This window comes from Tachyglossus aculeatus, chromosome 18 (assembly GCF_015852505.1).
Source record: "Tachyglossus aculeatus isolate mTacAcu1 chromosome 18, mTacAcu1.pri, whole genome shotgun sequence".
Taxonomy (NCBI): domain Eukaryota; kingdom Metazoa; phylum Chordata; class Mammalia; order Monotremata; family Tachyglossidae; genus Tachyglossus; species Tachyglossus aculeatus.
This window is the reverse complement of record NC_052083.1, coordinates 17,448,432-17,466,233: the sequence shown is the minus strand read 5'-3', so window position 1 is coordinate 17,466,233 and position 17,802 is coordinate 17,448,432. Positions and strand designations below refer to the sequence as shown.

Genomic DNA, 17,802 nt, shown 5'->3' with positions numbered 1-17,802 from the left:
GGTATCCTCCCCAGCATTTAGGACAGTGCGTTGCACATAGTAAGCGCTTAACAAATGCCATCATTATTATTACTATCATTATTATAGTGCCTGGCTTATTGTAAGTGCTTAACAAGTATCATTTATAAAAAAAAAACCCTGGGTGTATGTCTCACTGACAATTTCTGGCACACTGTGGCCACGAAAATGCAGTAATATGAATCTGCTGACCCCTTGTCAATCAGGAGCCAGCAAAAGGACCAATGGCTGTTCAGAACACAGGACAGAGAGGAAACGGGAGAGGGGAGGAGAAATAGAGTTCGGAAGAAACTTTTGTTCAGGCTAGCAATGGGACAGGCCAGCAGCCACTGCAGTAGTTAGAGTAGAAACAACAAGAAGTTAGAATAACTTCAGCAAGAGCTCAGACAACAACAGACCTCTGTGACAAAGAGCAAGCGGGCCAGGGTCAAACCATAAATGGTATTTGAGTGCTGTGTGCACAGCACTGTACTAAGCACTTGGGAAAGTACGATACAATAAAGTGGTAGACCTGATCCCTGTCTCAAGGAGCTAGCAATCGAGTGGGCGGCAGACTGGTCAATCAATCAATCAATCGTATTTATTGAGCACTTACTGTGTGCAGAGCACTGTACTAAGTGCTTGGGAAGTACAAGTTGGAAGAATATAGAGACAGTCCCTACCCAACATTGGACTCACAGTCTAGAAGGGGGAGGAAGTGGTCAAAGTGGTGAGGCTGGGAATGAAAAAATAAAAGGAGCCCTGGGCCACAGGTTTGAGACCATGAGACTCATGGCCAGTCCTTTTCTTTCTTTGCAAAATAAATTGTCAAAACCCTAAACTGTAAAAACCAGAGGGCACAGTGCACTCTTCCTCAGGTTCCCCTTTCTGAGGCTTATTCACGTGTTTCCGATCTTGAAATGATTAGCCACAATAAAAGCGTTCGAAACGGTTCGTTTCTTCCCGAGACCCTGATCTCCAGAGGGTAAATAGTCTTAATGCCAGAGCACTAGCTTTCTGCTAGAAAATGTAACATCAGGAAAATACAAACACTGAGTTACTGGATTAAATCCCTGGACCCAAGAAAGAAAACCCAGTTAATATAAGTTCTAGTCCCCTGAGAGAACAAATACGAACGCTATGAAATACAACCATCTCAGGGGAGAGTATGGGCATGGCACCTAATTGGCTTCATTAGTGGCTTAGTGGATAGAGCACAGGCCTGGGAATCAGAAGGACCTGGGTTCTAATCCCGGCTCCGCCACATGTCTGCTATATGACCTTGGGGAAGTCATTTCACTTCTCTGAGACTCACTTACCTCAATTGTAAAATGGGGATTAAGAGTGTGAGCCCCATGTGGGACAGGGAGTGTGTCCAACCTGCTTAAGTCACATTTACCCTAGCATTTAGAACAGTGCTTGGCACATAGTAAATGCTTAACATGTGCCATAATTATTATTGACCCCAAGGGTCCATCTTAGTCAGAAAACCAGAGAGCTGCCAGGGACCTTGGGAGAAGAGGCAGTTCAGCCCCCTCATCATCATCATCATCAATCGTATTTATTGAGTGCTTACTATGTGCAGAGCACTGTACTAAGCGCTTGGGAAGTACAAATTGGCAACATATAAAGACAGTCCCTACCCAACAGTGGGCCTACTAACTACTAACCAAACCTACTAACAAACTAAAATAAATAGAATAGCTATGTACAAGTAAAATAAATAAATAAATAAATAGAGTAATAAATATGTACAAACATATATACATATATACAGGTGCTGTGGGGAAGGGAAGGAGGTAAGATGGGGGGATGGAGAATTTGCCTCAGATACAGGCAAATTGCTATTCTAAAGGAAATTAGAGAAATGGATTAGGATTATGATGGCCACTCCAACTTGATCCCAGTGATCGCCTTGCAGGGCAGACGTGCTGTCTTTGCCTAGAAATGGTTCACCTATAATCACAAATAAACCCATGGGACTGGTGAAGGCTAGACCAGCTCCAAAATCATTACCGGAAAATTCCACCCTGAACACTCAAACTGTTGGGGGCAAGGAGGCTGACAGTTTGGGCCTTGATAATGCTCCTTGTTTCCTCTGCCATTCTCCTACCTGGCTCCTCACAGCTCCTTGTTTGCTCCTAGCTCCAAGCAAGTAAGTAGCCACCTGGAGCCAGACAAGGCCCAAAACAGGCCACTCGGGCACTAGCTCACCATATTGGCCCCGCTATTCTGATGGGCTAGTCTGGAAATTTTGCCTGCAGATGGTCATTCAGAAACAGCTATGGAAGACTTGAAGGAAGTGAAAAGAGCAGTGAGAACAATAGCAGCCTCCAAATCCCCTCAGTTGTAACTCTGATTAGGCCCTCTGAGGCGCTGGGCCATGCCCAAGAAACAGCCACTTTGAAATCCTGCCCCCATAGTCAGGAATTACAAGAATCTTCCACACCTGCTTCAAGGTGACTGTCTAATCCAATATTCGAGGTAACATTCTTCTCCCACTAAACACCACAAAATGTCTTTCACACAAGGATCACCACACTGCTGCATTCTAGGAGCTGTTCACCTGGCTGCTTAATCATCAGCGTGTCAGGTACAACTCCGAGTTCCAATTTAAGGGCTTATTTTGAAATGAAAGGGGTGCTAGTGTTCAAATGCTGACAGTCTACAGTTGAGATTTTTACTGCCTTTTCGTGCATGGTGGCACTAGGGTTAACTTAATCGAAGACAATAATACCACTGAGATTATCAACTGCCAATCCAGAGATGCCACATTTTATGAATCGCTAATTTCCCATGTGCCAGGACTGAGTCCCAGCACAGCCAAACAGAAATTAATCCTGTATCAGTTTTAATAATAATGACAATAATAATAATATTTGCTAAGAGCTTCCTATGTGTCAAGCACTATGCACTGGGATAAATCCAAGATAATCAGGATGGACACAATTCCTCATTGGGATCATAGTCTAAGTAGCAGGGAGAAAGGTATTACATCCCCATTTTCCAAATGAGGAAACTGCAGCACAGATGTTAAGTGAGTTGCCCAAGGTCATACGGAAAATGGTGGAGCCAGGAGTAGAACCCAATCCCCGGACTTCCAGCCCTGTGCACTTTCCACTAGGCCACACTGGTCCCCACTTTTCCACAGTTTATAGTATCGTAGGTTTCCCTCACAAAATCCTTCCTCCCTTCTCCAACACTGGCATAGGTGTGAAACAAAGCCTGACAGGGAAATTCTGTGGAGGGCATGTCCTGATGGGTCTAACCAAGTCTCGAAGACGTCCAGCGGGGACCTGGGGCTGGCTGGGCATTTGATTATACCCCTACCACGCCAGGACAGGTTTGGCTATCATGGAGCCAATCTGTTTAGGGGCTGGCTTCCCAAGAGCTCTGATGGAAAAAGGCCGTCAAAAGTCAATCACAAAGCAAGAGAATATGGGAAAGCAGTTGCAGATTGATGCGCTGGCGTGAATATCTATCATTTGGAGACCTCATGATGCAACAAATGAAGGTCAAGGGGATCTACAAAACTACAAAAGGTTCACAGTGAAAACAATACATGAACCTAAATTCAAATTTCCTAGAAGTCAGAGGAATGAAAGAAGTGAAACCCTACATCATTGTCACATGTGCTTGTGGCAGTAGGAATGAGTCAGATAAAGGGATCCTTTGGTTTTAAGGAGTCTGTCTGTGCTTAACAAATCACCTGATTGATCTCCTTTGTATTAAGGTATTATTGGATTTGTGTCTTCTTTTATTAAAAGAACAATCTGTCCTTGATTTATCATCTTTCATCAAACAATTCTCAAAACGTATACAGATAGTATTTGAATTTCCTTCTTCACTCTATGTGCTTAGCATTATCAACTCAACTGTTACACTGGAAGAGTAAGAACCTACCTTTAACTAAACTAAGCAAATCGGCTTATGGTAACACACTATACGCACTTTCAAAGAAAGTTCAACTTTAAACAAAATCCAAGAAAATGAAGTGCCAGGAGAGCACGATTTTGCTTTCCAGGTCAATTGTGTCCTTTAGACTGTAAGCTCTTTGTGGGGAGGGGATGCGTCTACCAACTCTGTTGTATTGTACTCTCCCAAGCACATAGTACAGTGCTCTGCAAAGAGTGAGTGCTCAGTAAATGCAATCGATTGATTGTTCCTGGACCATTTTGCTTCATAATTTCAATTTCATCTTGGATCTGGGGACTGAACTCTGAAGGTGGGGGGGGAAGGGGGGCGGGGGGGGTCAGAGGGCCTGTTTCAGGGTGGCCAGGATCAATACAGGTTGCCAACCTCTTGGAGGGGCCTTAAGGGATCATCTTCACAAATAGAGGCAGAGAGAGAAAAGACAGAGAGAGAGTCTGGCTTTACATTCAGGATCATCAGTCTCAGTCCACCGACACTCCTGCCTCTAGGACATCAACAATGTTGACTGTGCACCTATTGTGGGCAAAGCAGTCAGTCAAAAATCATCATCATCATCATTATTATTCATAATTATAATAATAATAATGGCATTTGTTAAGCGCTTACTATGTGTGAAGCACTGTTCTAAGCACTGGCTGGGGAGGGGTGGCAGATACAATGTGATCAGGTTGTCCCCTGTGGGGCTCACAGTCTTAATCCCCATTTTACAGATGAGGTAACTGAGGCTCAGAGAAGTTAACTGACTTGCCCAAAGTCATACAGCTGACAAGTGGCAGAGCCAGGATTAGAACCCATGACCCCTGCCTCCCAAGCCCAGGCTCTTTCCACGGAGCCACACTGCTTATCTATTATTATTATTATTATTATTATGGTACTTGTTAAGCACTGCTGATAATGCCAGTCACTGTTCTAAGCACTAGATAGGAGGTAGGCAGGCTGGATGCAGTCCATGTTTTACATGGATCTCACAGTCTTAATCCCCATTTTACAGATGAGGTAACCGAGAAGTTAAGTGATTTGCCCAAAGTCACACAGCAGACAAGTGGCAGAGCCAGAATTAAAATCCAGGTCCTCTAACTCCCAGGTCACTCCTCTTTCTACTACGACACACTGCTTCAAATCAGTGATATTGATTGTAAACACAACCTTGCTCACAAGAAGCTTAGAGTAGAGACTTCCTATACTTAGAGCACATGCAGAAGACATGACAAATAATTTCTACCCTCAGGGACCTAAACAATCTAATGTATTCCTTTAGCCCGCCTTTTTTATGGTATTTGTTGAGTGTTTTACTATGTGCCAGGTACTATACTAAGCACTAGGGTAGAGACAAGTTAATCAGCTTGGCTATAGTCCCTATCTCACAAAGGGCTCTCAGTCTTAATCCCTATTTTATAGATGAAGTAACAGGCCCAGAGAAGTGAAGTGACTTGCCCAAGGTCACACAACAGACAAGTGGCAGAGCCAGAATTAGAACCTAGATCCTTCTGCTTCCCAGGCCCGTGTTCTATCTAGTAGGCCACACCACGCTGCTTCTCCACAGTGCCTTCCATCTGAATTTATACATTCGTATTTATGGAGCGCTTACTTTGTGCAGAGCACTGTACTAAGCAGTTAGAAAGCACAATACAGCAATAAATAAATAAATCTGTATCTTTCCCGAAAGAAGTCAATGGCCAAACTGGGAAGCAGTTAGGAAGTTTGAATGATCCTACTCTGATGACAGCTTTCATGCAGCAAAACCCGGTTCAAGGCTGGAAGCACAGGCGAAAAGCTCTGAACCCTTCACCAGTTATTAGTGTCAGCCCCCTCCACATAAGGAAATCTCACTTTAAATCAGTCAATCTGAGTTTACTAATATTTTCCAGGCTCTGGATGACAGTTGCCAATGTCAGAGTGCTATAAATAGAAAAACCACAGCACTTCGGTCCAAATCTGCTTGGATTTCCATCTTTCACCCTAACCCTGCTTGTTTTCAAGGGCTTTTCAAGGGTGCAGAGGCAAGATCAGTGGGGGAAAGCTAGGAAGCTTTCCTCTGTGAAGCCAAAATGAGTATTATCACTGGGAGTTGGGCAAAATCCCCAAAATGAAACTTTTTTAAAATATCTTTAGTTTGTGCTACTGAATTAAAATTTAAACATAATGGCAAAAGCAAATTTGGGGGGATATTGGAAAGAACCCTGCCGTTATATACATTTCTTGCCACTTATCAACACTTGTCAGCGACAGAGTCATAAAACATTCGGTGGTACTGAGCTCCAGTACAATTTGCAGTAACTATTGGGGTGGCAACACGATTTCCAAGAAATTTAAAATTTGCCCTTGGTTTTTCTAGAGGACTGAAACATCTACATCCATGGGGACCGTAAGGAATAGATTCTGGGTAGGGGCATCCTGTTCTTCTGCAACAAAGGGGTAGCACTTTTGCAGACCTAACCTTAAGGAAAATTTGCACTTTAGAACTTTCCTCGGGGGCAATTTCAAGAGAGGGCATACAGCATCTTCTTCCAATACTGTGCTACTTTGTACCCAATGAGATAAGTATCAGCTGAACACAGGACCCTGATTCTACCACCATGTTCTAGCCAGAATGTGCAGCGAAAACGCACACTCTAGCACAACTGAGTGTACCAAAGTTCCTTAGCAAGGGGAAATTTTCAGTTACTTCCAAAACAAATCCAAAGAACATTTTGCTTTCGTTGCGGAAAGGCCTCGTTCAGTATGCTTCGTCATGAAAGGATTTTCTTGCTCTTTCAAGAAAAGATGTTATCACGATAGCTTCTTAAGGACAAAATGCATGCCTTCTTCTTTTCAACCAACTGTGTAGCATGTAGGCTCTAGGGTGGTGGGTGTCATTTGAATCACTAGATTGTACACTCTTTGTGGGAAGGGATTGTGCTTACTGATTCTATTGTACTGAGAAGCAGCATGGCTCAGTGGAAAGAGCCCAGGCTTGGGAGTCAGAGGTCATGGGTTCTGATCCTGGCTCTGCCACTTGTCAGCTGTGTGACTTTGGGCAAGTCACTTCACTTTTCTGGGCCTCAGTTCCCTCATCTGTAAAATGGGGATTAAGACTGTGAGCCCCACGTGGGACAACCTGATGACCTTGTATTCCCCCCCAGCGCTTAAAAAAGTGCTTAACAAATACCAACATTATTATTATTGTTGTTACCGTACTCTAAGAAGCGCTGTAGTGCTCTGTACAGAGTAAGCATTTGGTAAAAATCACTGAATGACTGACTGATTGATTTGAAGGGAGCTAAGAGGCTTCCAGTTCCATAAGGCAGGGGTTGCATTCTTTCAAAATCCCACATATGGGAAAATTCATGCTTTAGTATTCGATCTAATCCCAGATCCATGTGCACCACCCATTTCTTCCGAAACTGCTGGACATTATGGCAGAAAAGGCTCGTGTTGTTGGCCGAATTTTCCTGATTTTCCAGCAACATTCCAGGCAAAGCACAAAGTGAAAATAGGTATATGGCAATACTGGATAGAGGAGCAGCGCGACCTGGTGGAAAAAGCACAGTCCTCGGAGTCAGAGGACCAGGGTTCTAATCCCAGCACCGGCACTTTTCTGCTTTGTGACCTTGGCCAAGTCACTTTCTGGCCCTCAGTTACCTCATCTGTAAAATGGAGATTAAGACTGTGATCCCTTTGTAGGACAGACAGCCTCTAACCTGATTATCTTGGATCAACCCCAGAGTTTACTACAGTGCCCGGCACACAGTAAGCACTTGACAAACACAATTAAAAAAAAAATAACTTAATGAACTATTACATTGATTGATTCAGTAAATTTTCTTGCAAATTACCAACTCTGCTTTAGTGCACTGAATATGGCATAAAAATAAAAGCTGTACTCGTTCTCTTGACACAAGGCATTTTGAATTTGAATTTTGAATGAGAGGACGTGAGCTAGCAAGAGCCTTGGCATAAAATGAGATTGGAGTGCCAACCGTCACTAGGGCAAGCTGGATCAAACCAGAGAGCTGAATGTTTATTAATAATAATTGTGATATTTGCATAATGCTTTCTGTGTGTCAAGAGGTAGGGTAGCTACAAGATAATCCGTTTGGTCACAGTCTGTACCACAATGGCCTCACAGTATAACAGGCAGGGGGAAAAAATATTTAAATTTAGGTGACAAGATCAAGGTCACAGAACTGGCAGGTGGACCAGGGATTAGCAACCAGTATCCTGATTCCCAGTGCGGTGTTGTCCACTAGGCCAAACTGCTCTGAACACATCACTGCCCTTTCCCTGTCTAATCGCAGCTCTGCCATGTGACCTTGGGAAAGTCACTTCACAGCTCTGTGCCTCAGTTATCTGTAATAATACTGATGGTATTTGTTAAGCGCTTACTATGTGGCAAGCACTGTTCTAAGCGCTGCAGGTTGGACACAGTCCATGTCCCACGCTGGGGCTCACAGTCTTAATCCCCATTTTACAGATTAGGTAACAGAGGCACAGAGAAGCAAAGTCACACGGCAGACAAGTGGCCGAGCCGGGATTAGAATACAGGTCCTTCTGACACCAAGGCCCGGGCTGTACCCACTAGGCCATGCTGCTTTCCCCATCTGTAAAATGAGGATTAAGACTGTAAAACCCAGGTCTGATCTGGACTGGGTCCAACCTGATTACCTTGCACCTATCCCATTGCTTAGTACAGTGCCTGCTGCACAGTTAGCACTTAACAAATACCATTATAAAAAAAAAATAAAGGACTTTATCTTTCCTGGACAATAAAACATGGGGAAGGAAGTTAACCCTTACAACCCTATACAGCCTTCAATCTCACTCGGAGCACACAAAAGTAAAAACCTTTATAAAAAGAAAGAGAAAAAACAATGACAACACAAAGCAAACGGAAATGTGAAGAGAAACCCACCAACTAATTTCAAATTGGTGGGATGGCATTTTGGGATTGTTCTTAGGACGGTTCCAAGGTATCAATAGAATTATTTCAATTATAATGAAAGGCTATCCTCGGCAACAGCTATTGCTCGATTCTGAGAGTTACGTTTCATGCCCTTACATACAAATATACAAAAAGCCACGACCAGTATCTATTCAGCAGACTCTAATGGCTCCTCTCACCTACTACTGTCCTGTCTCCAACGGTCATGCCGAAAGATATTAGAAAGAAGAGCTGTCCTACTTGATATTCGCCATCCTGGTTATATACGCACCGCCCTTTCTAAGGTCCTTAACTTCTCCTCTAATCTCTCACTAGGTATCATTAACCTCCCCACTCCCCAGATAAAAGATGTAGCGGCAAACCCAACAGGCAGTGGAGGGTTACGAAACAGCGTGACTTAGTGGAAAGGATACAGGGCTGAGAGTTGGGAGATCTGGGTACTAATCTATTCCTGTGACACTTGTCGACTGTGGGTCCTTGGGCAAGTCATTTAACCTCTCTGTGCCTCAACTTCTTCGTCTGTAAAATAGGGCTTTTATATTTGTTCTCCCTCCCCCTTGGGCTATGAATCTCATGTGAGACTGAGACAGTGTCTGATCTACTGTATCCACCCCCAGTGCTTGGCACTTAGTAAGCAATTAACAAATTTCACTGTAATTATTATTATAGTTAGTATTATCATTATTGTCATCGTCATCATCATCATCATCATCACTGGCATGTGAGTGAAGAAAGGAGTGGCGGATTGGCTTTTTCCCTCCTCTAATTGATTGGCCTGCACCCTCAGCACTGACAAGGAGACACAGAAGGCTGTCTGAGCATGGAACACAACTGTACGAACAGCTTTTCCTTCTCCTCCTGTTCCTGTTCGGCCTGTTATCTACAGCCCCAGAGCCCTTGAGGCAGATTTATGGGCCTCTTATTTTCTGTTACTTTGCATTCAAAGTGGCCAAGACAAGTGACCTGGTGTGTTGTGGGTCAGTTCCCGCAGGTGTCCTCAGGATGCCATCATCACATTTACCTCTTTCTCTACCTTCCATCCCCTCTACTGAGACACACACACACCCTAAAGAGACACACAAGAACCTGCATAGAGAGACAGACATACAGGAACACCTGCACACAATCACCCATGGCAGGGTACACATCTAAGGGCCCAGAAGATCTCAGGCAATGACAACCACCATCCATCCGGTGGCTACACCTATGGCGATAGACACTCATACATGGACACAGAGCTCAGAATGGCATACAAAGGAACATGTTCACAGTCACACCCACAGAGAACAAACTCGTAGAACATTCCTAGAACAGCTTAACAAAGATGCACATTCAACAAGCTGCAGGAAACAGACCTCAGGCAAGTGGCAGGGAGATAATACCAAGAGAAAAAAACAGGGGGAGAGGATGGGAAACTCAAAAGGGAAAAAGAATGATAGCGCATCTACTACGGAACCAAAGAGGAAAACTGTATTTTCTGAAACTTCTGACTGAAGTAGAGTAACTCAAGAAATAAGGGTTTCTTATCAGAGCCAGAGTTCTCCCATTTGGTCCTTAGGATAGTGGTCATTTAAGGAAAGGTTCCAGAGAGAAAAATGAAGTTTGGAGGATGCAGGAAAAGCAGCAGAAAATGGGTTTAACTATAAATAGGCCCAAGGGGTATGTGTTTACTTTTTTAGATAAGACACGCAGTGATAGAACTGCTTCTCAAGGAAGACACTCCATAGAAGAGAAGCAGCATGTACTAGTGGAAAAAGCACAGACCTGGGAAGCAGAAGACCTGGCTTCCAAACCCAGCTCTGCCACCTGTCTGCTGTGAGACCTTGGGCAAGTCACTTAATTTCTCCACACCTCAGTAACTTCATAAGTACAATGGAGGTTAAGACTGTGAGCCCCACAAGGGACATGGACTGTGTCCGATCTGATTACCTTATATCTACCCCAGAGCTTAGTATAGTACCTGGCACATAGCAAGCACTTAAGAAATACTACTAAAAACAAGAGCACCACACAACATGATTGGCTGTTCCCTGAGCTGTGCCTGGGAGAAGCAGTGTGGACTGTTAGATAGAGCAAAGGCTTGGAAGTCAGAAGAACCTGGGTTCTAATCCACCACTTGTCTGCTGTGTGACTCTGGCCCAGTTATTTCACTTCTCTGTGACTCAGTTCCCTCATCTGTAAAATGGGGATTAAGACTGTGAGCCCCCCCGTGGAATAGGGACTGTGTCCAACCCAATTTGCTTGTATCCACTCCAGTGCTTAGTACAGTGCCTGGCACATAGTAAGTGCTTAACAAATGCCACTATTATTATTATTATTAACTCACCAATTCGCTTGGTTGATTCTAATGCAGAAATCATGTACTGCTATATTTACTACAGCTGAAGTTTGTAAAAAGGAGCATTTTTACCACATTCCTTTTTACTTCTAATTCTAGTTCAAACCAAGGATTTGCATTCCAACAATAATAATAATGACATTTCTTAAGCGCTCACTACAAGCCAAGCACTGGGGTAGATAAGATACAATCCACTCATACTTAGTTTCTGTTCTACATAGGGCTCACAGGCTAAGGAGGAAGGAGAACTCGTACTGAATCCCCATTTTACAGATGAGGAAACAGACAGAGAGAAGTTAAGCAATTTGCCCATGGTCACACAGCAGGCAAGTGATGGAGCTAGGGATTAAGAACCCAGGTCTCCTGACCCCCAGTTTTATGCTCTTTCGATTAGGCCAAACTGTTTCTCAAGCAGAGGTCCTGGAGCTTCTAGTATTTTATTTACAGCCAAACTCTGGTTCTCTTCTTCCCCAGTGTCTTGTCTTATGCCGTCAAAGAGCTCTCACAAAATTAGGCACATTCGCTCTGAAAAAAAATAATCGATGAAGTTCTCCTATCCTTCAAATATGAAAGATACTAAGGTGGGGTGGAGAAACCCTAATTCTTAAAGGAATTCTCTCACTTCCTTCTGCATCTCCCTGACTTGCTCCCTTTATTCTCCCCCTCTAGACTGTAAATTCGTGGTGGGCAGAAAACTGTCTGTTTATTGTTGTATTGTACTCTCCCAAGCACTTAGTACAGTGTTCTGCACACAATAAGAGCTCAGTAAATATCCAATTCGTCACCAAAACCTGCCGGTCTCACCTCCGCAACATCGCCAAGATCTGCCCTTTCCTCTCCATCCAAACCGCTACCCTGCTGGTTCAATCTCTCATCCTATCCCGACTGGATTACTGCATCAGCCTCCTCTCTGATCTTCCATCCTCCTGTCTCTCCCCACTTCAATCTATACTTCACGCTGCTGCCCGGATCTTCTTTGTGCAGAAACGCTCTGTGCATGTTACGCCCCTCCTCAAAAATCTCCAGTGGCTACCAATCAGCCTACACATCAGGCAAAAACTCCTCACTCTCGGCTTCAAGGCTCTCCATCACCTCGCTCCCTCCTACCTCACCTCCCTTCTTTCCTTCTCCAGCCCAGCCCGCACCCTCCGCTCCTCTGCCGCTAACCTCCTCACTGTGCCTGGTTCTCGCCTGTCCCGCCGTCGACCCCCGGCCCACGTCCTCCCCCTGGCCTGGAATGCCCTCCTTCCGCACATCCGCCAAGCTAGCTCTCTTCCTCCCTTCAAAGCCCTACTGAGAGCTCACCTCCTCCAGGAGGCCTTCCCAGACTGAGCCCCCTCCTTCCTCACCCCTCCTCCCGCTCCCCCCGTCCTACCTCCTTCCCCTCCCCACAGCACCTGTATATATGTTTGTACATATTTATTACTCTATTTTACTTGTACATATTTACTATTCTATTTATTTTATTTTGTTAATATGTTTTGTTTTGTTGTCTGTCTCCCCCTTCTAGACTGTGAGCCCGCTGTTGGGTAGGGACCGTTTCCATATGTTGCCAACTTGTACTTCCCAAGCGCTTAGTACAGTGCTCTGCACACAGTAAGCACTCAATAAATACGACTGAATGAATGAATGAGTGAATAAATACAACTGAATGAATTAACTCATCGCACCCCAGCCCCAAAGCACTTACATACATATCTGCAGTTTATTTTATTAACGTCTGTTTCCCCCTCTAGACTGTAAGCTCATGTAGGCACAGGGAATGTGTCCGTTTATTATTAGTTATACTCTTCCAAGCACTTAGTACAGTGCTCTGCACACAGAAAGCACTCAATAAGTACCACTGACTGACTGACTGACCGAATCAGGGCATAGACTTCATCAGAAATTGGAGATTTTAAAGATGACCAAAGTATTTCAGGCCTCCAGGAAAAGGTTGGCACTCAATTTGGATCTGGAAACAAAGTGTTGGGTTCTTTCCTTCAACCCTGCTCTCTTTCCAAATGTAGAATGACATTTCTCACGGAAGACCATGGTGTCCTTGAAAAGCTAAAGACAAATATTTTCAACATGCACAAAGTAAAATAAAGCCTAGAGGATTAAGGACTGAGAAGTTAGTGTTAGCGAAAAATATAAAAAAATACTGAGTCTGTCTTTCCCAAGCACATCCAAACCTCTGCAGCTTGAAACTAGTTTAGAAAACATTAGGACATCTGCTGTCATTCTGAAAAGGGACTTTCCACAGAGAAACAAATATCAAGTTGAGTCTCTAATTTTGATCACTAAAGACTTTCTATTTCTAAAATTAGAGGTCTGGAAGCTGGGATGCATGAACACAAGCATACTTCATGACACACTGGGTTTACAGTCCTAGATAATGTGGTTATATCCTGAGTAATTGTACCATGGGTTATGTTTTCCCCTAGACTTACTTGTTATAAAGATCTGTTCCAGAACCAAAAGAAAAATAATATGAATATTTTACATATTGTAGTCTTCAAAGTTAAACATCGCAAAATCACTGTTTAAGCTCTATAACAGTAATTCAATGTATAATCACGTCAACTAAATGAGGAATTTTAAGTCTCTGCAAGAGGCTGCAGCAGCATTCATTCATTCAATCGTATTTCTTGAGCGCTTACTGTGTGCACAGCACTGTACTAAGCGCTTGGGAAGTACAAGTCAGCAACATATGGAGACAGTCCCTCCCCAACAACGGGCTCACAGTCTAGAAGGGGGAGACAGACAACAAAACAAAACATGTAGACAGGTGTCGGAACTGTCATGGTTCTGCTGTCTGGTAATGATTTTTCAACTTTTCAACTTGCCCTGCCTCGAACAGCCACACAAAAGAATATCAGAACAGTCGTCTCACTTGATATTCAACCCTCACAGTTACAGATTTGTGCATTCACTAATATCCTTCATTTTCCCTCTAATTACCCATCACACACCTGAGAAAGGAGTTGGTCTACCCATTGATCTCAAGAAAAAGCAGTTGCAGAGCAAACCCAAGAGCAAGCCCAATTCTTTTTGAAAAACTGGTCCAATTTGGGTTGAATCAGCCCTCTTTGATCCCCCTAGGGATGTGGACCATATCTAATTACCCATTGTGCATTCTCTTTCTGTGTTCAGTGCAGCACTTTGTACACAGTAAGTACTTAATAAATACTATTACTACATCTACGGAACATAACTGAAACTATCTAGGAACCGTAACCTTTTTCAAGTTTGAACGTCAAAAAGATGACCAAACTGGAATGCATAAGGCTTAAACCATGAAGCTCCTATTCGGCTGGAGGCTCATCGCTTTTAAGGAAATCAACCCGATAAGTTTATTCAATAATTAAAAGATCATAAGCTCATTGTAGGCAGGGAACGTTTCTGCCAACTCTGTTGCATTGAGCTCTCCTAAGCGCTTGGTGCAGAGCTCTGCACATAGTAAGCACTTATTAGTCAGGGAAGGCCTCTTGGAGGAGACGTGCCTTCAAATAAGGCTTTGAAGGGGGGAAGATTGGAGGAGGGAGGGCATTACAGGCCAGAGGTGGAAGTGGGCCGGGGATCAGCGATGAAATAAAGCGGGATCGTGGGATCAAGGAACAATGAGAAGGTTGACATTAGAGGAGTAAAGTGTGCGGGCTGGATTGTAGTATGAAAGCAGAGAGGTGAGATGGGTGGGGGCAAGGTGACTGAGTGTTTTGAAGTCAATGGTGAGGAGTTTTTGTTTGATGGGCAGGTGGATGGGCAATCACTGGAGATTCTTGAGGAGTGGGGAAACCTGTCCTGAATGTGAAAAATGATCCAGGAGAAGAGTGAAGTATGGACTGGAGTAGGGAGAGACAGGAGGCTGCGAGGTCAGCGAGGAGGCTAATGCATTAATCGAGGCAGGATAGGATAAGTGACTGTATTAACGAGATAGCAGTTTGGATGAAGAAGAAAGAGTGGATTTTAGCGATGTTTTGAAGTTGGAACCGACAGGATTTAGTGATGGATTGAATACGTGGGTTGAATGAGAGAGAAGAGTCAAAGGCTAACACCAAGGTTATGGGCTTGTGAGACAAGAAGGATGCTGGTGTCATCCACATTGATGGGACAGTGAGGAGGAGGACAGGGTTTGGGTGGAATATCCATTTCACCCCTGATGAAATGCTTGTGAAACATTATCTTCTGGGGAAATCACCGGCTGATCATTACAAATTCAGTATTTCAAAATCAGTTCTCCTGACTCTTCCTCAGCATTATTTCACAAGTCTTCCCTTTCCTTTCCATTGACTCCACTCAAGGACTCCTCGTCCTTTCACGTCTCCATCTTTGCCCTATTTTTACCGTTTTTTCCCCTCCATTCTGCCCCTGACCCGGGCCTGTACTTGACTCTCTACCCGTCTTAACATTACTCTCTACTTGCAGAGAGCACCTGAGGATTGCCCCGGCAGCTGCACCAAACCCTATGATCTCTTGGCTATTTGTGGAGGGCAGAAAGTGGCTTAATCCTGGAGTATCCTATTCCAAGACATCCTGGGGTCAACATAACCGGACAGAGAGAACAATAATAATAATAATAGAGGTATGTGTTAAGCACTTACTATGTGCCAAGAATTGTACTAAGCGCTGGAGTACATACAAGTTACTCAGGTTGGACACAGTCCCTGGCCCACATGGGGCTCACACTCTTAATCCCTATTTTACAGATGAGGTAACTGAGGTCCAGAGAGCTGACATGGCTTGCCCAGGATCACACAGCAGATATGAGGTGTTTTCAGGATTAGAAATCCATGAACTCTTGAATTCTTGGCCCATGCTCTCATTAATAATAATAATAAATAACAGAGAAGCAGCATGGCTCAGTGGAAAGAGCCCGGGCTTTGGAGTCAAAGGTCACGGGTTCAAATCCTGGCTCCGCCACTTGTCAGCTGTGACACTTTGGGCAAGTCACTTAACTTCTCTGGGCCTCAGTTACCTCATCTGTAAAATGGGGGTTAAGACTGCGAGCCCCCCGTGAGACAACCTGATCACCTTGTAACCTCCTCAGCGTTTAGAACAGTGTTTTGCACATAGCAAGTGCTTAATAAATGCCATCATTATCATTAATAATAATAATAATAATGTTTTTGTTAAGTGCTTACTCTGTGCCAAGCACTGTTCTTAACACTGGGGATAAAAGGTAATCAAGTTGTCCCATGTGGGGCTCACAGTCTTCCACTAAGCCAAGCTGTTGCCTCTAAATACGGTGCCCCCGTAATGCCATCTCCAAACCTGTCGGCATGGGGGGCAGAAAAACTATGGCTCCCTCAGGAATCCTAGAGGACAGCCTAAACACTAGGTGAGGAGAGCTGCAGAAAGAGCTAGAGTGCATCCGCGTGACTCGGAAACTGTCACTCCTCCAACCACACACCACTTAAGGTAATAAAAGTAGAGAAAGCAGAAGCAGTCTATGTTCCTTTGGAGTCCCACAATAGTTGAGTTACAAAACGGGGATAACATCTAATGCAAAGTCAACGAGGCTTCCGTCTGTTCCACTTGGTTTGAGCAAAATTAGCAGTACACCCAAGCCCCTGCCATTTTGACTTCATTTAAATGATGTTCCTCAGATAATAATAATGATAATTATGGTATGTTAAGCACTTACTACATGCCAAGGACTGTTCCAAGCACTGGAGTAGATACAAGGCAGTCAGGCTGTTCCACAGGGGGCTCAAAGTCAGTGGAATAAGACAGGAAAGGGTGAGCTGACAGTGTTTTAAAGCCAAAAGTATGGAGTTTCTGTTTGATGTGGAGGTGGATGGGCAGCCACTGGATGTTCCTGAGGACTGGGGAGACATAGACTGAATGATTTTTTTTAGAAAAAATGATCCATGCAGCAGAGTGAATTATGGACTGGAGTGGGGAGAGACGGGAAGCAAGGAAGTCAGCGAGGAGGCTGATGCAGTAAGCAAGGTGGAACAGGATAAGTATTTGGGTCATTCATTCATTCAGTCATATTTATTGAGCGCTTACTGTGTGCAGAGCACTGAACTAAGTGCTTGGGAAGGAGCAATCAGAGAGATAAAAGGAGAACCTAGAGAGGCCAGTGGCAGCAAAGCCATAGTTGGATAATGTTTCAAGGAGAATGGGTGGTTTACAGTGTCAAAGACAGCTGAGCGGTCTAGGAGGATTAGGACAGAGTAGAGACATTCGGATTTGGTTAGAAGCGCACTGGTGACCTGAGAGAGGGCTGTTTCTGTGGAGTGAAGGGGGCGGAAGCCAGATTGGAGGGAAAGGAGGAGAGAATTGGAGGAGAGGAAGTGGAGACAACGGTTGTAAACAACTCTGTCACCAAGCTTGGAGAGGAAAGATAGGAGGGAGATGGGGTGATAAATGGAGGGAACCATGGGGTCAAGGGAAGGATTTTATTTTTTTAGGCTAGGGGTACATATGTTTGAAAGCAATGGGGAAGACACCAATGGAAAGACCATGTCCAACCTAATTAGCTTATATGTACCCCAGCACTTAGCACAGCATCTGGAACATAGGAAGTGTATAACGAATACCTTAAAAAAGAAGAGAGAAGAGAAAAAGTGTGCCTGATCACATGAGCAGTTTTAAAAGCTTTGCGGCTTACAGCTTTTTACTCGTG

At 44.1% G+C, this 17,802-nt stretch overlaps 1 long non-coding RNA gene across 3 annotated transcripts in view; it reads right to left on the bottom strand.

The window, feature by feature from the left end:
- The window catches only part of LOC119940109, a 143,720-nt gene that overhangs the window by 85,183 nt on the left and 40,735 nt on the right, over positions 1–17,802 (bottom strand). The gene's annotated exons all lie outside the window — the stretch shown is intronic.